Raw genomic sequence first — 23,405 nt, 5'->3', positions numbered from 1 at the left:
CCCCAGGCCGTCAGGAACTCAGCGGCGTATCTGTAGATGAGGTTCATGATCTCGATGACCACGGCGTAGATGATACTGGGGATGAACAGCAGGATTCCGGTCCAGAAGGTGGGGTCTTCGTCGTGGAGTCAGCGCCCAGCCCTCCATCTGGAAGTAGATCATCATGACGTACAGAGACAGGTAGAGGCAGAGCAGGACGAAGGGCAGCGACACCAAGTAGATGCGAAGCTGCCTTTTGGCGTTGGGGTAAATGGGTTCTTCGCGTCCCGTCACCGGGTTGAAGCCGAGAACGCCGTGGAAACCGGGTCGAGGTTCTTCGAAGGCCTTCTTTCTGCACAGCGTCCCCCAGTGGTAGGCCAGGGAGGCGCTGTGACGCTTCCACAACTGCAGCAAATAAACACACCCTCAGCCAGTCGGTCCAGGATAATTCAGAGACAACAGATACTTTAGCTTGGTTCAGGAGGAAACACACCATCCTACTAACATTAAATACTGTAGAGGTGTTCTTCTTATGGAAATAAAATAATATTTCAGCAGAGTTTTATTACTTACTATTATTATTTTTTCAGTTACCTTATGCATGAACATTTATTTGCACATCTATTGTTGCTTGACCAGTGAATATCCCCGATGTGGGACCAATCAAGTTCCCTCCTTCCCTCCCTTCTTTCTTTCTTTCCTTCCTTCCTCCTTCTATCCTACCTCTCTCCCTTCCTTCCTTCATTCATTCTTTCCTCACTTCCTTCCTTCTTTCATTCATTCATTCATTCATCCATCCTCCCTCACTTCCTTTATTCATTCCATCCATCCATCCTCCCTTCCTTCATTTATCCATCCATCCATAGTGCCTTTGCTCTTTCCTTACTTCCTCCCATTCTCCTGCTCTCCCTTCTATCCTTCCGCTCTCACTTCCTTCTTTCATCCATCCATCCTCCCTTCCTTCCTTCCTTCCCTCATCCATCCATCCATCCATCCTCTCTCTCTCCCTCACTTCCTTTATTCATTCCATCATCCATCCATTCATCCTCCCATCTATCCATCCATCCTCCCTTCCTTCATTCATCCTTCCATCCACCCATCCATCCATCCTCCATTCATCCTTCCATCCATCCTCCCTTCCTTCATTCATCCTTCCATCCACCCATCCATCCATCCATCCTCCTTCATTCATCCTTCCATCCATCCTCCCTTCCTCCATCCATCCATCCATCCATCCTCTCTTCCTTCATTCATCCATAGTGCCTTCACTCTTTCCTTCCTTCCTTTCTCCCTCTCTCCCTTCTACCCTTCCACTCTCATTTCCTTCATTCATCCATCCATCCTCCCTTCCTTCCTTCCCTCATCCATCCATCCATCCTCTCTCCCTCCCTCCCTCACTTCTTTCATTCATTCCATCATCCATCCATCCATCCATCCTCCCTCCCTCCCTCCATTCATCATTCCATCCATCCATTCATCCTCCCTTCCCTCATTCATCCTTCCATCCATTCATCCATCCTCCCTTCCTTCATCCATCCATCCATCCTCCCTTCCTTCATCCATTCATCCATCCATCCTCCCTTCCTCCATCCATCCATCCATCCTCCCTTCCTTCATTCCATCCATCCATCCATCCTCTCTCCCCCTCACTTCTTTCATTTATTCCATCCATCCTCCCTCACTCTTTCATTCATTCCATCCATCCATCCCTTCCTTCATCCTTCCATCCATCCATCCATCCTTCCTTCATTCATCCTTCCATCCATCCATCCTCCCTCCTTCCTTCATCCATCCATCCATCCATAGTGACCCACTATCCATGCCTCTGAGCGAACTTGCAGAATCCAAACATCTTGAACTGATGCGTCCACACAGGATGCATCAACAGTAAATTAATTATACCCATTAGTTTTCTGCCTCTATCAGGTCAAAATATCTGCTGAGGTGATGTTTTCTTTGGCCATGTAATTCCTTTAAAGTGTGTAAAAACGACTCTCCGTACCTCTAGGATAACAGTACACCAGATCAAGTTGAACACAGCAAAGATGACGTATTTATCATAGTCCTCCCAGTCGAACAGGTAGTAAGGCACTCCGATCAGAGCCATAGGCACCAGGGCAAAGGTGAAGTACTCCAGGAAACCGAAGTAGAGAGCCTGGCCCTCACCGTAGTAATGTCTGATGGCATCTGAGGAAGGACAGCGATAAGGAAGCAGTGAGTAAAGGGTTCATGTCTACACTAAAACTCTTACTTTTGCCTGTTTGGATTAGACAGACTAGCAGCTACTTTTACTTGGTCAGAAAACTTTAGTTGGTCCTTGGGCTCCGTCCACTGACATCTGTTTTCGGTGTAGCCTAACAAAGAATTGGAGCCACTCTAGAATCAGTTTTCTTGGCCCTGGTTTTGTTCTTTGGTGGTTGAAAATAGAAAGAACTGGTTCCAGATCAAGTGTTGGCACCAAGTATGAGTATAAAAGGACTGTCACTTCAGTCAAAATGTAATACAGAGAAAGATTCTTAGGAACTGAAGGGAAATAAAACCAGGAAATACACATATAACAGAGACTGACCAGTTACTGACCTCACTATGTTATAAAAGCCAAGTGGTCTCTGTGTGCATGTGTGTCTTGCTAATCACACAAAATCCGAAAAGAGCTGACAGCTGCAGTTTGGCACTCTTATGGATTTTTGGTCAAGGAACAGACTAGTGAAAATGGCAAGTTGATAGGACTAATATTTTGGGAGATATTAGTAATTTTGGAACACAAAAGCCTTACAGTCACGTTGCTATGGCCAGAATGCTTTGGCAGTGACTGCTGGACAAATGCAGTAAAGAATACACAACAGCATAAAAATTACCATATCAAAACCCTATATACCCCACGTCAACATTAATCTAATATACCCACCCCCTTAGATTTATAATATATAATAGGGTTAGGTTGATGAGATATTTTGACTAGAAATACAGAGAGAAATACACATGGTACCTTTGATTTTTTCCAGTGCAGGAGGATATAGAACTAAAACACTGGTGTGATGCTGTGAGTGGATATATACTGACTTGTGCGTAACTCAAAATCTTGAAATGCTGGAGATATTCTGCTCAGTGTATCTGATTTAGGTGAAATCAGGTGTTTTTCCCTATAGCAAAATGATTGTTGACCATTTTACCAAACTGAAAATGAACAAGTCTTGTAAAGGTGTATGTAAACAAAACAATGACCATAAAAGCCAAATCTGAAGTTACTATCAGACCTGAGTTTGGGAATACACATCTAATATCAGTGTCCTTGGGTGTCCTGAAAGCCGCTTATACACTGAACAAAAATATAAACGCACCACTTTTGTTTTTGCTCCCATTTTTCATGAGCTGAACTCAAAGATCTAAAACTTTTTCTATGTACACAAAAGGCCTATTTCTCTCAAATATTGTTCATAAATTTGTCTAAATCTGTGTTAGTGAGCACTTCTCCTTTGTCCTTTGCTGAGATAATCCATCCACCTCACAGGTGTGGCATATGAAGATGCTGATTAGACAGCAGATTATTGCACAGGTGTGACTTAGGCTGGCCACAATAAAAGGCCACTCTAAAATGTGCACTTTTACTGTATTGGGTGGTCCAGGGGGGTCAGAAAACCAGTCAGTATTTGGTGTGACCACCATTTTCCTCGCACAGTCTTCTTCATGAATTCTCTGAAACAGCTTTGGAGATGGCTTATGGTAGAGAAATGAACATTCAATTCACAGGCAAAAGCTCTGGTGGAGATTCCTGAAGTCAGCATGACCAGTGCATATTCCCTCAAAACTTGTGACATCTGTGGTATTGTGCTGTGTGATAAAACTGCACATTTTGGAGTGGCCTTTTATTGTGGCCAGCCTAAGGCACACCTGTGCAAAAATCATGCTGTCTAATCAGCATCTTGATATGCCACACCTGTGAGGTGGATGGATTATCTCAGCAAAGAAGAAGTGTTCACTAACACAAATTTAGACAGATTTGTGAACAATATTTGAGAGAAATAAACCTTGTGTGTACACAGAAAAAGTTTTAGATCTTTGAGTTCAGCTCATGAAAAATGGGAGCAAAAACAAAAGTGGTGCGTTTATATTTTTGTTCAGTGTAAATAAAATGTATTATTATTATTATTATTATTATTATTATTATTATTATTATTATTATTATGACCGATTTAGAACTAAAACAAACATATACCTCCAGATCAGAAAAACATAGATACAGTCAAGCAGCATGTGTATGATTTTTTTCCAGACTGCTAAGTTGGAACTGTGATGCGGTTGGACAGGTCAGGTGGTTCAGTGCCTGTGGGGGGCTAATAACGGCGTCAATACACGCAAAAAGCTTATAATCGTACAGATAACACACCGATTTACCGTCAAGAGTGGCGTGCATACTAACGCAAAGTCATGATATCACGTTGTTTTTTCAGAGAAATACCCGCCTTAATTTTAGAGAAAATCACAAAATCAAAAAATGTCCAATCTCCCAATGTTGAATAGTACTTAATGAAAAGTCTAAACTCTATATCATCTCCTAGAACAGGGATGTCAAACTCATTTTAGTTCAGGGGCCGCATTCAGTCTAATCTGATCTAAAGTGAGCCAGACCAGTAAAATAATACAAATAATAGGATAAGAACTTAGAAATAATGTCAACTCCAAAGTTTTTCTATGTTTATGAGTGAAAAAAAGTCAATTCCATAATGAAAATGTTTACATCTACGAACTGTACTTGAACATAACATGAACAAATATGAACAACCTGAAAATTCTTAAGAAAATAAGTGCAATTTTCACAATATTATGCCTTAGTTTATCATTTATACACACGCATCACAGCTTACAGATCACAGTGGATCTACAAATACACAAAACATTTAGTAACAGGCAGAATATTGGTATAATTCCACATATTTCTCTTAAGAAATTTCAGGTTATTCACATTTTTGTAAAAGGCTAGTCTGTAAATGTAAACACTTTTGTATAATTTTACTTTTTTTTTACACTGCAGCAAAGAGAAAAAATTGTAGTTTTCTTTATTTAGAGGTTATTATGATAGTATTTTACTGGTCTGACCCACTTGAGACTGAATTGACCTAACATGATTCGAACATCCTTGATCGTTAATCGTCAGTGTAATTTCTGATTTTCACAAATTCATCCCAGGGGCCGGATTGGACCCTTTGGCGGGCCGGTTTTGGCCCCCGGGCTTGTGTTGTCAAACCACTACAGATGGTCCAGAATGCAGCAGCATGTCTGGTCTTTAATCAGCCTAAAAGGGCACATGTCACCCCGTTACTTATTGAGTCACACTGGCTACCCATAGCTGCCCGCATCAAATTCAAATCGTTAATCCTAGCCTACAAATCCTCCATGGGTCTGCTCCTACCTACTTAGGTGCACTGATAAAAGCTTATGTTGCCCCACGACCACTCCGCTCGTCTGGGGAACATTGTCTGGTGGTCCCTAGACCTTGTACAAGACAATCCAGGCTCTTTTCATGGGTTGTTCCATGTTGGTGGAACGTTCTACCAGCACTACCAGAACAGAGGCATTCCTGCCTATCTTCAAGAAGCTCCAGCAGACCCAGCTCTTCTGAGAGCACCTCCTGTCCTAGCACTGTCAGACATTCCATTTTAAATATTCTTATAAGGTTTTTCCCAGGATTATCACAGATTTTCCCAAGATTATCTCTGGACCTGCTGCGGTGGTCCTGCCTCTCTCCTGCCTTCATCATCATCACTCACTTATCCTCAACTGCATCCATGTGTCTCCCCCTACTCCCCCCTTCTCCCCCAGTCTCTATCTCTATCGCTCTCTCTTTTTCTCTTCCTTTACCCTCTCTCTTTAACCCCAGCTGGTCCTGTCAGTCGTCCATCCTCCTCAGTCTGGGTCTGCTCCAGGTTTCTGCTGTTAAAGGGAAGTTTTTCCTTCCACTGTCAGCACTCACTAGTGTTTGCTCCTGGAGGATTCTGTTGGGTTTCTGTGAATTGGCTTAGAGTCTGGTTTGGACCAACTCTATATATAAAGTGTCATGAGATAACTTTTTTGTTGTGATCTAGCGCTATATAAATAAAATTTGACGGATTGGTTGATTGATTTGATTGGTTTCCCCTGTAAGTTGCTTTGGAAAAAGGGTCTGCCAAATGCATAAACACATGTTTGACACCTGTGTCCCAGAAGGATTGAGATTGAGTAAAAATGTCGATATTTATAGATATAGAAGAGAGAGTCACTTACCAATAGGCTGGAAGGATAACTTCACCTTCTGATACCAGGAAAAAGACAGTCTCTTCAGTTCCTCCTTTTCATGCAGAGGAAAAACCTGGATCAGGATCCCTTTGGTCTGAAGTCTGCGAACTCACAAACGAACAACAAACTGGGATGTTACCTGCTGTGTTGCCTTTTTGTGTTATTTTGCTGTAACGTAGACCACCCATCACTAGAGTTGTGTGTGGATAGTTAGGTGAGTCTTTGTCTCACTCCAGGCTTAGTTCTTACTTGTGTTTGCCTGAATTCACTTTCCCAACTAAATAAATACGCAGTTTAATTTTCTAAAACAAGGACTTACAAACAATAGCTGGAAGCCACTCTATTGTACACAACACTGTGCCTATAGAAATAATTCCTATTGTCTAATACGGAGTGACTAAATACAAGTACATCAAAGCTCTATCATTTCATCTGCCATTTCTTGAGTGCATCATTTGTCGAAAATGATTACATTCCGCTTTAACACAATTTCAAACACAGGCGCTGAATAGAACTACCCTATCTCCTCTGCAAGTTCATTGCTTCCTTATCTCACTTTGGGAATATTTCACCGCATTTGCATATTTATTATTTCCATACTGCAGCCGCTGAGAGAGCAAGAAAGACAAAGAGAGTGGCGGCGGCGTTCAGTGTCCCAAGGAGAGGTGGATGTACTGACGGTTTTTTTTCCTACACAGTTTCTAAACTTACTACAACTTAAAAAAAAAAAAAAAAAAAAAAAAAAAAAGAGTCGATGCAGTGGAAGGGAAGCCACATTAGTTAGAAAACAGTAAAACCCTGACAAAGCAGATACCGAAGAAAAAACTGTGTACAGGCAGCTGATATAGCTAAAATTCTATTATTCGTTAAGTAATTCTATGTCACAATATTCTTAATACAAGTGAATAATGTGTAAAGGCTGAACAGTTTGGTTGTCTTCTACAAAGTTAACAGTTTAACCTCACTTAACCCTTTCATGCATAGTGGTCACTACAGTGGACAGTTCTTCTCCAGTTGTTCTCTTGTATATTCATGGGTTTTTGTTGTTTTAGTTCCATATCAGCCGACAAGGTGGACAGCTGTTCTTGATAAACCTGATCTGCAGTAACATGTTTGAATGTAAATCAATTGCTAGTTGTTATTGGACTGCAATTAAAAGTTTTGTTGCACAAAAAGTTCTCTTTTTTTTTGCAAATTATCTCCATGAACTTAGTAATAACTAGTATTAGAGTATGTTCAAATGTAAGAAAACATCAGATTAGCATTAAAATTGTTTGTATTTCATAGTTTTCACACAGTATATCACTTTCTGGTGATGGGTTTTAAATATATGTTTCTTTGCTTCAGAAATTAAACAGATGGTGTCCATCTGAGTGGACATTTTGAAAATGAACTTGGCTGAAAAATTGGCTCATTAAAAATTTCAGCTGCATTGTTTTTTCATGCCTAAAGAGGAATAAAAACAAAAATATTGACCATGGTTCTCATAATTCACGCATGAAAGGGTTAATATGTAGAATGTTGAAATAGAAAAAGGTATAACACTGGTGTTTTTATGAATGCAACATTCAAATTCAGACTCAGAATAAGAAAAATCACAAGTAAGAGGTGGTTTTGAGGACTTTCCATCAAGCCAGTGTAAGTAAACTTTGTACCTACAGTCATGGATAAGTTTTCCAGTTTACACCTCCATTAAAAACAGGTTTATATATGTGACGTGGGACAAATTAGTATCTAGATTTATTTGGGCTGGGACAAAACCAAGGGTAAAACTTAAAACACTTCAGTTGGGAAAATTAGAAGGAGGTCTAGCTTTACCTAATCTGAAACAGTATTACTACGCAGCCCAAATGAGGTATATTGTAAATTGGTGTTCCCCTGAGTATCAAGCCAAATGGAAACATATTGATTTAAATTTAGAAATTTCACAACCTCAGGCTTGTTTAGGGGTAAAGAACACACAGAATATAAGGGAGATAATGACATCATAAAACAACAATTGAGAATATGGAATGTGATTATTAAGAAATATAATTTGGAAAATGATAGTAAGCTCCTGGTATGGCCTTCCCAGTCAGATAAATTCACCACTGCTAAATCTGATAATAGATTTCTGAGGTGGAGAGAAAAGGGAATAACAGCCATTTGTACATCATTGAGGGGAAAACTTTAAACATTTGATAAAATAAAAAACAATATAATTTGGAGGATAAGGATCAGTATGGATATTTACAGGTAAAACATTTTTTTGACAGAGAGATTAAAAGTAACTTATCAGAGGGCAGTGAACTGATTAAGGTCTTTACAGGAGCTTACAAACACACACCCACTAAGACTGTGTCTAAATTATATCAGGGTCTACAAAAATGTAATGGTGTGAATTCATATTATGTTAAATCAAATGGGAATCTGAATTGAATATTACTCTGTCTGAAAGTGAGTGGCATTCTATGTGCAAAACACAGCTAACATCCACCAGCTCTAAAGGTTGGCGAGAATTTGGCTGGAAAAACCTCATTCGCTTCTTTATTACACCAAATATTAAAAGCAAACAACTGGGAAAACAGCAGCAATGTTGGAGAGGATGTGGACACATGAATGCCAATCACTCGCATATCTTCTGGACATGTGTAAAAATGCAAATGTTTTGGAACCATGTTTTTCAGACAATGGAGAATATTTTAAATTATAAAATTCCAATGGACCCCCAGACTATCTACCTTGGTCTAATACCTGATGACATAATTAAAAGAGAAGACATTTACTTATTTAAAATTTTAATTCTTGCCTGTAAAAAGGTAGTCACAAGGAACTGGTTAAAAAGTGACCCTCTACGACTACAACAATGGCTGGACATTATAGAGGAAATATACTCCATGGAAAAATTAACATTTCTACTGAGGATTAAGATGGGAACTTTTAAGCGAAGATGGGAGAAATGGATCATATTCAAGGACAGAAATTCTTGATATCAGATTGAGTATGGAAACTGTCAATGTATAAGGAACAACATCCCCCTGTTTTATTGTGTGGGTCCCCCCCCCCCCCTTTTTTTTTTTTTTTCTTTTTTTGTTATTACATTGTTATGCACTGTAAAAGTGTTTCAAAACATTAAAATAAAGAGTATAAAAAAAAAAAAAATAAAAAAAAAACAGGTTTATATGGGTTCATTCTCCTGTCAGTGGCCCCGATCAGTGGTGCTGAGGAAGATCTGGAGTTGGTCCCCAAGCACTTTCAATGGCAGCTCAAAGCTACTAATATGCTAATGCTAATGTTAGGTATTTTGTATAATTAATCATATACTTGATGTCGTCAGGCAGTACATGTGCCATTTTTTTTTTTTTTTTTTCGCAGTAATGCCTGTTGTCATTTAAGAGAAAATCACAAAAATGTCAAACTGAAGCCTTAACCATGACTCTAAAGAAAATATTACATCAAATAACATCTACTGACTCAGGGAGCAGTCATCAAAACAAAAAACACATTCATTTAGTGCAGTGTTTTTCAACCTTAGGGTCGGGACCCCACATGGGGTCGGCTGGAATTTCTAGTAAAAAAACTATATGGTGAGTTAACAGAGACAATCCCAATCCATAACAGACATGACAACTGTCAGTGTGAAACTGCAGCACTGTGGTTCTGTTTATCTGTCACATGTTCACTGTGGTCAGTTTCAGATGCTGCAGCTCTTTCATAATTCATAGTTTCAGTTCTTGTTTGTTCAGTATTAATTGTCCTCCTTGTAAATCACAGCTGGACTGACTGGACAGATCCTGACCAAGGAAAATCAAATTCTCCCTTTGTGCAGTAATCTACACCTGGATTTACTGCCTCTGTCCACAATAATATACATTATTAGACTAAATGTCCTCTAAAATTAACATTTATTTGCCACATAGTACTATACATGATCAAAACAGATTAGTTTTGTCTAAGGAGGGTGATACAGACCACATTAGAAATAAATGGAAAAAAGAAGGAAATCTAGTTCTATCAGATGACAGATGGAAAAGGTCCTCAAACTACAATGGATGACCTCAAGTTCCAACAATTGGAGGGAATTCTGTTGGAAAAGTATTGTTAGATTTTTTGTAACTCCAGCCCAGAAAAAACATCAGGGCAGTGGAGCCACTTGTTGGAGACTCTGTGGGACAAAGAACACCAATCACTATCATATTTTCTGGAGTTGTCCAGTGATCAAACCATTTTGGGAACAGTTGTGTGAACATTTAAATAACATTTTTACTGAAAGATTCCTTATAAATGTGAAGCCCTATATTTAGGATATTTCAAGTGAGAACTGGACTCTGAAGGTTAAAAACTGTTGTTAATGCTTTTGGCAGCGAGTAAAAAGACTATCAGTAAAATGGTTAAAGCCTGAAGCACCCACAACAGAAGAATGGATGGACATGGTACAGGACATTTACATTCTGGAGAAGTTGACATTTTGTTTTAAGGGTCAAAGGAATCTTTTTTCACAATTTGGTCAAAATGGACAAACTACAGGGTCCCATAAGTCTCCATACATAGGACATAATACATATGGTTCTAACATGTATTTCTTTATATTTCTTCTTTATAGTTCTTCAGCAGTGGAGGACACGCATTGAAATGTGTTCCCGACAAAATGGCAGTCATATAAGCATATATATAAATAAAATGGTTTATGTCAAGAAACGTTTATTTTTCCTATGTATGGAGACTTATGGGACACCCTGTATGTTAAATTTGTAATGGATGTGAAATGAATATTTCGGTGATGTGAATACTTTTACATGTGAAACATTTCTGTTTAGACTGATGTAAACATTCACACCTTAAATTGTCTTATCAATGGAGTAGTTGAGTAAGCCCTCTCCTCCAGCCCACTTTTCTTTTATGTTCTTACATGACAAAAAATCGTGGATAAGCATTTTTTCATTTGACGTGTAGAAAGTGAACTGTGCCTGTAACAGAAGATTTGTAACGTGCTTTTCCAAATAAACAAAGAATAAAAAAAAATAATAATAAAAAAAACAGATTATGTTCAGCAAAAGAATGTCTCAGTTTTGAATGTCTGGGGTCACCAGAATTTGTGATGTTAAAAATGGGGTCACGAGCCAAAAAAAGGTTGGAACCACTGACTTAGTATAATATTAACCCTTTCAATGCATACTGGTCACTACAGTGGACAGTTTATTCTACATCTGTTCTCTTGTATATTCATGGGTTTGGTTGTTAGTTGCATTTCAGCCAACACAGTGGACACTTATGCATTATCCCATACACTGCAATTCATACCATTACTGTCTTTTTGCATAGTATCTGCATGGAAGATAGTAATAACTAGTATTAGAGTATGTTAAACCCTTTCATGCATGAATTATGAGAACAGTAATGAAGTTTTTTTTTCCTGAGTGTTTTTATTCCTTTTATACGCATGAAAAAAATAAATAAAAAAATTATGAACCTATTTTTCATGGAGTGACGAAAATGTCCACTCAGCTGGACACCATTCATAGTCAATTTAGAAGCAAAGAAACTGTATTTACTGACATAATGTGTGGAAATTATGAAATAAAAACATGCTTAATGCTGCTATTCTGATGTTTTCTCACATTTCAATAGCCTTTTTGTTTAAAAAAAAAAAACAAAGGCAAAACTGGTAAGTACAGTCTATAACAATTAGCAATTTTTTATTTTTTTTTATGTCAAATGTGTAACTGGCAGATCAGGTGTATGGGATGATGCATAAATATCCTCTGTGTTTGCTGATATGGAACTACAAACAACAACAATCTATAAATATACAAGAGAATAACCTTTGAACAGCTGTCCACCGTAGTGACCACTGTCAATGAAAGGGTTGAAATGTGAGAAAACATCAGATTAGCTGCATGAAAAATGTTTTTATTTCATAATTTCACACAGTATCATATTTTCTGATGATGGTTTTAAATACATGTTTTTGTTTGTTTTTTTCAAAAATTAAATGCTTGGTGTCCAGCTGAGTGGGCAATTTTGTAACTCCATGAAAATAAATTCATAAAAACAATTTCAATCGCAGTTGTTTTTTCATGCCTAAGAGGAATAAAAACACTCAGGAAAAGAAATCTCGACTATGGTTCTCATAATTCAATGCATGAAAGGGTAAGATTAATTAAATTTTAATATTGAGATTTGGTGTAGCTCTACATTAGGATCTAGTAAATCTGTAAACTTCTCACTCACTGATAGATTTCCCTGGATAGAGCTTGGCCTGGGTGTATCCCGGTATGTGAGTTTCATCTTTGGCTCGTAGCGTGTCCAGCTTCATGTTTAATAATGAACTGACACTCGGCCATACTCAGGGAAACCATCGCCGTCTCCTGCAAAGACAGAAGACACACACACACAACACAGACATGTGAATACTGCAGCCGCTGAGAGGACGTTATAATGAGGTTTCACCTTTTTAATCATGACCAACGCTGCTGTAAAGTACCTTGATTAGAAGAAAACCACTTTATAAATCATTACAGTGTCTATGGGTTTGGAGCATCTACGAAAAATGAAAACAACAAATCAGCTGCAGTGACTCAGCAACATTAACGATCACAAAATCAACTGCTGAATCACTTATTGAGTCTTTGAGTTTCTGTCTTGAACATTAATGAGGCAAAAACAAAAAGATAACGATCTGAAACTGTCAGAACTTGTTATATATCGGAATCATCTTTATTTGCCAAGTATGTAACACATACAAGGAATTCTAGGCCTGCAGATGTTGTCTCTCTATTAAATTACAAGTACAAGGTATAATTTAATAAATATAAGCAAAGTAAATTATGAAAAAGAAACTCTATATACATGAAGAAGAAGATGAAGAAGAAGAAGAAGAAGAAATTGCATTTTTAAAGCACTTTTCATTCAGCAGAATCTCAAAGTGCTACAGAGAGAAGCCAGTCCAATAAAAAATAAAATACTGTATCAGGAATAAAAGACTAAGTGGATAAAACACGTATCTGCTTATATACAGTTATAGTACAACTTTTTGTGAAATTGGAGCATTAACTGTTCATTAAAATGACTGAAAGGTAACTTTTAATTTAATTTAAAAATAAAACAACCAGGAAATCACTGAGATTACTTCTAAATTTGGACTGCACTGCAAAAATCTAAATCTTACCAAGTGTATTTTTCTCATTTCTCGTCAAAATATCTCATCACCCTCAGAATAAGACATAATCACCTAGAGAGGAACTTTTCAAGATTTTTTTTTTTTGCTTAATTCAAGCAAAAAAAAAAATCTTCCAGTGGAACAAGTGAAAATTTCTTGGTAAGATTTCTTGAAATAAGATTTTCAAGATCTATTGTCTACAAATCAGTTCTTATATCTCACTGAAAAGTTCCTCTTCAGGTTATTATGTCTTATTCTAAGTGGTGTTGAGATATTTGGACTAGAAATGAGAAAAATATACTTGGTAAGATTTAGATTTTTTCCAGTGTGAGACCCAGGAAAATACAAGTTTTGCCTTTTTTTTTACATTAAATAATTGCCTTAATTGGAATCAGCCCAGTGCAGCAGTTTTTTCAGATGCATTTTTAAATTTTTTATGGATCTCCTTTGCAGTGGACAGGTGGTTTTTTTGTTTTTGTTTTTTTTTTTTTCCTCAATAAAGAAGTGAAACACTTGTCCCCTACAGAGGTCAGAAATACATTGCTGGGTCTCAGAAGGATATATTCTAGGTAATCAAAGTCTGATGCCTCCAGTACTTCTTATATCTCACTGAAAAGTTACTCTTTAGGTGATTATGTCTCATTTTAAGTGTGATGAGATATTTCGATGAGAAATGAGAAAAATACACTTGGTAAGATCTATATTTTTGCAGTGCAATCCAAATTTAGAAGTGATCTCATTGATTTCCTGGTGTTTTACCTTTGAATTAAATTAAAAGTTACCTTCAGTCATTTTCAATTTTCACAAAATTTGTACTATAACTCTATGAGAAAAATGCACTTGGTAAGATTTGGATTTTGCAGTGTGACATTCTTGGACTTTAACTGTATTTATCTTGGTCTTTTATATAACTAGATAAAAAAGTTGTTGGTTTGTTGTAACTATGTCTGTGCTGTTCTCTGGGCCAGGTCAACCTTGGAAAAGAACTTTTAATCTGAATAAAGAATACCCTAATTAAATAAAGGATAAAAAATATTAAGCAGCTCAGAAAATGAATGAATGAATGGATGAATGTGTTCGTACCTTTTCTTTTATCTACAGGCAGAGGTCACTTTCAATTAAACACAAACTGTTCATCTTGAGGGTGTGCATTACAACTTACATCTACATATATTTTGCCCATTGTACATAATGTAAATATGGTTAATCCTACATATTCTGTACTTCATACATTTGCTGCTTGTTCTAGTTAGATGCTAAACTGTATTTCGTTGCCATGAACTTGTACTTGTTACGACATTAACCCTTTCATGCACAGTGGTCTCTACAGTGGACAGCTATTCTACAGCTGTTCTCTTGTATATTCATGGATTTTGTTGTTCTTTTCGTTGTTTTTTTTTGTTTGTTTTTTACACATATCTTTATTGAAGTTTTAAGACACTACATATCTTTTCTGACATGAATTGGTAACATTATGTAGATCTCTCCTGAGCATAAACTCCCAGAATCACAAGCCTTCACCACAGTTTTCACACAATTTATCAGTAAATATATGTTCCTGTGCGTCAAAAATTAAACGTGTGGTGTCCAGCTGAGTGGATATTTTTGCAACTTCATGGAAAAATAGGTTCATAAGAATTTTTTGTCATTATTACTTTTTTACCCTTTCATGCACGAATTATGAGAACCTTAATCAAAAAATTTTTCTGAGTGTTTTTATTCCTTTTTAGGCATGAAAAAAATAATGTGATTGAAAATTTTCTTCTGAAAAATAAATAAAATAAAAATAATCCCAAAAAAATTTTAAAAAATACATAAAAAACAATAATGAAAAAAAAAAAAAATTCTTATGAACCTATTTTTCATGAAGTTGCAAAAATATCCACTCAGCTGGACACCACACGTTTAATTTTTGACGCACAGGAACATGTATTACTGATAAATTGTGTGAAAACTATGGGGAGGGCTTATGATTCTGGGGGTTTATGCTCAAGAGAGATCTACATAATGTTACCAATTCATGTCAGAAAAGATATGTAGTGTCTTAAAACTTTAATAAAGATATGTGTAAAAAAAAACAAAAAAAAACAAAAAATGAAAAGAACAACAAAATCCATGAATATACAAGAGAACAGCTGTAGAATAGCTGTCCACCGTAGTGACCAGTATGCGTGAAAGGGTTAATGTATTTTTATTTATTTATTTTTTTTAATTATTTTTATTTTATTTTAGTTATTTATTTATTTATTTATTTTTTCAGAGGAAAATTTTCTATCACATTGTTTTTTTTCATGCCTAAAGAGGAATAAAAACACTCAGGAAAAAAATTTGATTAAGGTTCTCATAATTCGTGCATGAAAGGGTTAAATTTAATCTGATCTGAAAACTGCAGGGTACATGTCTTGAAAAAAAAAGCCAGATCAACATGGTGTAAGTTTATGTATTCACCTTCAGGACACATATTCATGACGCAGAATGAACAGGTTTAGAAAATCACTAATTCCTGTTGCGATCAATCTTGTAAATCCCCCCCCTCTGGGAATAATAAAATACCTGGCACCTGTCTAAACTTATAACTCACATTTATCTGCCATTTGCTCATTCATTGCTGATACCAAGAAGCGGCAGGAGAACCAAAGCTGATCAAAAGCATAAATGAAAACAGCCTGTACGTAACCTATTCTCTGTATGTACCCTCAGACGGAGGCTGATCCAACGGCCCATTACACTCTCTGCTGGAATCGAGTTAAATGGCACCACAGACTCATTGTAGTCATTTGCCTCTAGATTCACCAACATAAGGCTGCATTTATTGATTTTCAGGAGTTGCTTTGTTTTCCTCTGAGGATAATGCAAGTCCGACTGAGCAGGTCTGGATGTTCTGTCCACTGTCTTGTGTATTGGGTCTAATTACTCCATTATAGTTTAACCAACAGAGCAGCTTCATGCAGGTCTCGACCTAAACATTACCGTTAAAGTCTTTAAAGTTGTGTTTGTTGGCGCAGGTGAACGCTCTCATGGACCCGTCATTGAACTCCTTGAAGAGGCCCAGGTCCTCGGCGCCGGACAGCAGCCTCTGCCAGGACGCCCCCACCAGGAAGATGTTTGGGTTGTCCTTCTCCTGATCCCCGACACCAGGACCCAGTTGTTCCACCAGCAGCTCAGAACCTGGCACAGAAGCAGCGTTACATAAATATTCCATAAAACAGCAGAAACTAACATGAGAAATGGGCAGAGGTCTGCGGATCCAACCTCCGTCCTGCTGCCGGTCTCGTATTCTGCCGAGCAGCCACGCGATGGCTTCTTCTTTGGTGTCTGAGACCAGCTCCAGAACCACCAGAGGAGTGAACCTGGAGCCACTGCCGTCGGTGGACTTTCCCTGAAGCATCTTAGCCTCAGTAAGGGCTCCTGCAGAAGGAAAAAAAAACTATTAACTTTTAATTTTAAACAATAAGACATTTTTGTAACTCCATGAAAAAAAAGCAACTTGATCACATTGTTTTTTTTCATGCCTACGGAGGAATAAAAACACTCAAGGTTCTCATAATTAACCCTTTCATGCATGAATTATGAGAACCTTAATCAAGATTTTTTTTCTTGAGTATTTTTATTCCTCTTTAGGCATGAAAAAAAAACAATGTGATTGAATTTTTTTTTTTTATGAACCTATTTTTCATGGAGTTAAAAAAATGTCCACTCAGCTGGACACCATGCGGTTAATTTTTGAAGAAAAGAAACATGTATTTACTGATATACTGTGTGAAAACTAGGAAATAATTGTTTTTTTTAATGTTGCTAATCTGATGTTTTCTCACATTTTAACATACTATAATAGTAGTTATTACTCACTCAAATAATGTGCAAAAAACAACAAAACACGACAACGTAAAAAAAAAACAAAAACAAAAAAAACTGTTAATCACAGTCTAATAACAATTAGCAATTGATTTACACTCAAATATGTTACTGCAGATCAGGTTTATCAAGAACAGGAATGTTACAGCAATGGTATGAATTGCAGTGTATTATGGGATGGTGCATAAGTATCCACTGTGTTGGTTGATATGCAAGTAAAACAACAAAATCCTTAAATATACAAGAGACCAGCTGTAGAATAACTGTCCACTGTAGTGACCACTGTGCATGAAAGGGTTAATTTACTGGTTGGGTCCACTGCAGATGAAATGTAGCTGAATGTGGAACTGAACTAAAATGAGTCTGACAGCCCTGGTCTAAGAGATAAAAAGGCCAAAAGGAGAAGTTTCCTCCTCATCAGGGCAAAGTTCAGGTAAACTAGGGTAAATAACCGTTGACAGTAGGCTTACACAAGGTGTGACCGTGTCAACCCCACCCAGCTGAGCACAATGAGCCCAGTCCTGGTAGGAACCTGTTCTCATGTGTGTATTTATGACCACTGAAGGGACTTAGTTTATTCTACAGGGGTTGGACAAAATAATGGAAACACCTTAAAAAATCAACAAAATATAATTTAATATGGTGTAGGTCCGCCTTTTGCGGCAATTACAGCCTCAATTCTCCGAGGTATTGATTCATACAACTTGTGAATTGTTTCCAAAGGAATTTTAAGCCATTCTTCAGTTAGAATACCCTCCAACTCTTTCAGGAAATCGACGTCTTACTTGAATCTCTAAAACTGACCATAAATGCTCAATAATGTTGAGGTCTGGGGACTGTGCCGGCCATACGAGATGCTCAACTTCATTAGAATGTTCCTCATGCCATTCTTTAACAGTTCTAGCTGTATGGATTGGGGCATTATCATCTTGAGGTGAAGGTGTTTCCATTATTTGTCCAACCCCTGTATGTGAATGGTGGAGGCAGTGGGCTGGAGGACAGATGACAGATACTGACAGTGACAGCTGTGCAACACTGTGTGCACACACACACACACACACACACACACACGCACACACACGTACACAACGCACAGAACGGACAGTGTTTGTCCAGCACGAGAGACGCGTTTCATCCAATTACGCGTAAAAACAGTCCAGAGCGCAACAAAAGCGCACGGTCCAAACCGCGCAGGACGGTAAACCAAGCCGTGATCTGAGGTCCGTGGAGGCGTGTGCGTGTCGGATCGGTACTGGACTCACCCGGATCCGTGTCTGTGTCTAAACAGGCTCAGTCCCAGCAGCCACGGGGAGGGTGGGGGGGTGGGAGCCGGCCCGGCTGATCTGGAACAGACAAATCAGATTATCAGAGACATGTCTGGAGTTCAGTCTGTGCGCACCGTGGACTTCAGATCTGGTCCACGTCACGCAGCAGCGCAGCAAAAACTTCAGCTGCCACACCCACGAACGTACACTGATCCACTCCTCCGGGTCTTTGGACATAAAAAAAATAAAAATAAAAATAAATCACCGTCATGCGCAACGGAGAGATTTTACGCAATCAGAAAAAAAGAACAAAACTGACAAGAGGATACTTCCCTTTTTTAGGCTGCGACTACTTCCCCTTAAACAGTACCTGAATGTTTATTATTATTATTATTATTATTATTATTATTATTATTATTATTATTATTATTATTTTAGTTATTTGCACTGATGAATCATACTGCTTTTGTTTTTGTTTTGTTTTTTAACTCCATTGCGTTTTTGTGAAGAGAAATTCATGCCAAAGTCCACTTTACGCATAAGAAAGCCAGTAACATTAAAGAACACAGGAAAGTATTTCTGGTATTTTTAATAGGTACAGAGAAAAATAATGTTATTAGGGTTCCACATTTAATCAGCCTGTGCAGTTACATAACAGCAAACTGAAGGTGCAGATTTAAGAGGATTTAGGCTAATGTGATCCAACTGCTGAAATGTACCCAAATTGTGATATTTGTGTTTTTGTGATACCGAGTAGAAAGGAGGCAGCCTAAAAGAAAGCCACAACATTTTTATGGTATTTGAATTATGTATGTTTTTCCATAAATTGCAATATTAAAAATGTTCCTCTACTTTGGAATTAACCCATAAAGACCCAGTGCTACTTTTGTGTCAGTTACCAAATGATTATTTCTGTCTATTTAACCTTTCTTAAGAGATTTATCACCATTTATTATAATATTATCTATAATATTTTCATTTTTTTCAGTCAAAATCAGGTATTTACCATTATTTAATTCACTGATCATGTAGGTGTCCATAAAAGATCAGATTAAAGTTTAGGGTTAATATATCAAAAACTGAATAAAAAGTGACTTTTTCAATAAAATATACCATTAATTGAAAATAAACCAAGTGTCTTAATCCACTGTCATTGATCCAACTCCATGGGTTTTACTGGTGAATCAATGTTGTAGAAGATGACGGTGTTTCCACAGTAACTACAGAGCCTCTGAACATCCAAATGGGTCATATCTGATGACCATGACAAGATGATGAACTGCATTTTACAACAATTATTTACATGTATTGATAAAATTAGTGGATCAACAGGTGTTAAATGTTTTTAGATCAGTAGATGGTTTTGGTCGATGGTAGCTGTTTGGGTCTTTATGGGTTAAACTGGTATTTTGTTGAAGGAATTCTGGGACAAGAAAATAAAAAGTAAACATTTACACCATATATAAAAAGGGCTGCATCTGATTTTCTATTTATTCTTGCATAAAGTGATAAATTAAAGGGAAAAAACAACAAAATACATCTATGGAAAGTTATTCTTCCTCTTGTTTGGTGTTTTTTGGTCATAATGGTGTAGAGATCTATCTTCAAATAATCCACATGTTTAAATAGGCCACGGTCTGTTCAACAACAACACATCAAAATATTCGGTGAACCCTTGTGATTATTGTCATCCTGAATAGATGGATTATTCAGATCCATTATGTGCTGAGTTCTAGTTTCCTTTCCTCAAACAGAACCATTGGATCCCATCACGGCAGAAGTATTCAGATATGCACCGCTGAAAGATGAAAAACTTTGTGGTTGAAGCTTCTACATCTGTAGAGGTCGACCGGTATGGGTTTTTCTAAGGCTGATGCTGATTTTTAAAAATTTGGTCAGCCAACAGCCAATATCTACAGCTGATTTTTGAGGCCAAGACTTGAGGCTGATTTTTTTTTTTTTTTTTTTTTTGTTAAAGCACATTGACCGTAAACATACAATTGAACCACTCAGATGATTAAGATTTTTATGCAGCAATATAAATGAAATTATTAATATACGTACACACAGTACTCTTAACATTTATTGAACTTCAAGTGCTGCCCACACAGGTGCCTGATCAAATATATTTTAACATTTTTACCACTGATCAATTATCAGCTTTAACCCTTTCATGTATACTGACAGTGGACAGCTATTCTACAGCTGTTCGCTTATACATTCATGGATTTTTTTGTTTGTTTTTGCACATATCTTTATTTAAGTTTTAAGACACTACATATCTTCTCTGACATGAATTGGTAACATTGTGTAGATCTCCCCTGAGCATACTCTCACCCCCAGAACTACAAGCCCCCCCCACCCACCCACCCAGTTTTCACACATTTTATCTGTAAATACATGTTTCTTCGTTTCAAAAATTAAATGCAAGGTGTCCAGCTGAATTGACATTTGTGCAATTTCATGTAAAATAGGTTCATAAGATCATTTTTATTATTAGTAGAAGTAGTAGTATGTCTTTTTATAACTTTATTTTTTGTTTTTTATATATTTTTTGTTTATTTATTAATTTATTTATTTATTTATTTTTCATAAGAAAATTTTCAATTACATTGTTTTTTTCATGCCTAAAGAGGCATGAAAACACTCAGGAAAAATATCTTGATTAAGGTTCTCATAATTCGTGCATGAAAGGGTTAAAAAAAAAATTAAGGCTGATTAAAGACTAAGGAAATTAAGGACTGAATACAAGTCCTTCTGTAAGTGACAGTTGAACTAAAACATTCATTTCCATTCTGTTTGTGTGTGTAAGCTAGATATTGAGAAAAAAAATCAATATATTGGCCAACTGATATATCAGTCTAACTCTAATCTATAGACTAATAACGAAAACTCATTCAATGTTTCAAAGATGTTTTAGACTTGTCATTTTGATCCCAAATCTGAATCAACTGGGCCTCCTCAGTGTCACAGCATACACACCACAGAGCACGAGTGAACATTAACCCATTAAATTGTACCATGTAGTGCATTTCAGTGGAAGCATCTCCATGGAACACGTCTCTAGAGTCTAGACCAATTGACTCAGGTTTTTTCCTTTAATTTGTCACCCCTCTCTACATTCCTAGCACTGTCACTGCTGAATGATTGACATAAATGATCACAGGTGTGGATCTTCACTGGCTTCTCAATTACACTCAGTCACAGTTCACATCCCCCAGTCGCCTCCCTGTTGAGACCCTACACCAGGGGTCAGCAACCCTGGTCCTCAAGAGCCACTGTCCTGCATGTTTTAGATGTGTCCCTCTTCCAACACACCTGACAGTCGTTCTCAGGCTTCTGCAGAGCTTGAGGATAGGCTTATCATTAGAATCAGGTGTGTTGGAAGAGGTGCCCTACACCATGTCCAGAATCAGGACACAATGCAAGGATTATATTATATCATATCCTCAGGTTTCTATAGCACTGCACATGACAACTTAATCATCATCATTTAATACAAAGTGTACGATAATCCTAAACTCCCCTATATTTAGAAAGAAACTTCAAAAATTACACTACAACTACCTTAACCAGGGTTGTCCAAATCTGATCCTCCAGGGCCGGTCTCCTGCATGTTTCAGATATTTTCCTGCTCAAACACACCTGGTTCTATTAATGATCAGCTCATCATTAAGCTCTGCAGAAGCCTGATAACGATGTAATGGCTTCCAGGTGTGTTGGAAGAGGGAAATATCTAAAACATGTAGGACACTGGCCCTCGAGGACCGGCGTTGGATACCCCTGATCTAAACTATAAACAGCTGCATCTTTTCTATATTTACTTTATTTATTTAATATTTACGAATTACTTATCGAGGCCAGTCAGTCTACACATTTCATCTTGTAGCACACTGCAGGAAGATTTATGTTTAGTACAGTTATGATTACATCACATGCATCTATGAAATTAATCATTTCCACAACTCCATGAATGATTTTCTATACTGATGCTTTATCACTGAAGATAAATCCTACTATATGCTGTTATTTGACTGGTTTTATGTTACTGTTTTAAGCACATCTTCGCCTGTTCTGTCTGATAAAACTGAAAACACCAGTGACAGTATGAGTGTCATGTGTAAAGCATAATTAATATGGATCATAACTACATTTTAAATCTTGAATTACAGAATTACATTATGAATACTTGATACTAGATACATAAGTATGACAGGTCAAAATGTATCATGTTTGATTACTTTTCTTTTTTGTTGTTGAGTATCTATAAATATAGATTTGTTTTCTGTCAGGTCAAGAAAACAAAAACAAAGCCAACTAATAATAATATGAGGATAGATAGATAGATAGATAGATAGATAGATAGATAGATAGATAGATAGATAGATAGATAGATAGATAGATAGACTTTATTTATCCCAAACTAGGAAATTCTAGAATACTAATGTAATCATACTACTATTACTACTACAACAACAACTACTACTACTACTACTACTACTACTACTACTACTAATAATAATAATAATAATAATACAGTATGTGTAAAGTATAAAATATAAAAATGCCCTACATTTACGTAAAGAAAAAGTTAACAAGTATTATTTCATGTATAAATATGAAATCTAAAAGTTAATATATATAAGAAAACACTTTACAGAAAACATGAAAGTTGCTGTGAACGGTTTTACTGCTAACATGAGTGACTAATGTCGCAAAACTCCTCCCTATAAAATATTATTTCCAAGTTTAACAAAGGCTGTTTGCGCAAACAGCAATAACCTAACCTTTACGCTTTGATAATTCGTCGTAAAACAGATAAAACTGTAAATGTACAGGTCCTTACCAGAGCTGTGCCAGCTGAGCAATGTTTAGATGTTTGACAGAAAAAATCT

General features: G+C 37.0%; 1 pseudogene; it reads right to left on the bottom strand.

Moving 5' to 3' along the window:
* Positions 1-5: 5 nt before the first annotated feature.
* On the bottom strand, positions 6-23,403 carry LOC115435250 (anoctamin-10-like; annotated as a pseudogene).
* Between the last annotated feature and the right edge of the window lie 2 nt (positions 23,404-23,405).

Source organism: Sphaeramia orbicularis, chromosome 16 (assembly GCF_902148855.1).
Source record: "Sphaeramia orbicularis chromosome 16, fSphaOr1.1, whole genome shotgun sequence".
NCBI classification, from domain to species: domain Eukaryota; kingdom Metazoa; phylum Chordata; class Actinopteri; order Kurtiformes; family Apogonidae; genus Sphaeramia; species Sphaeramia orbicularis.
This window is presented reverse-complemented; position numbering and strand designations above follow the sequence as displayed.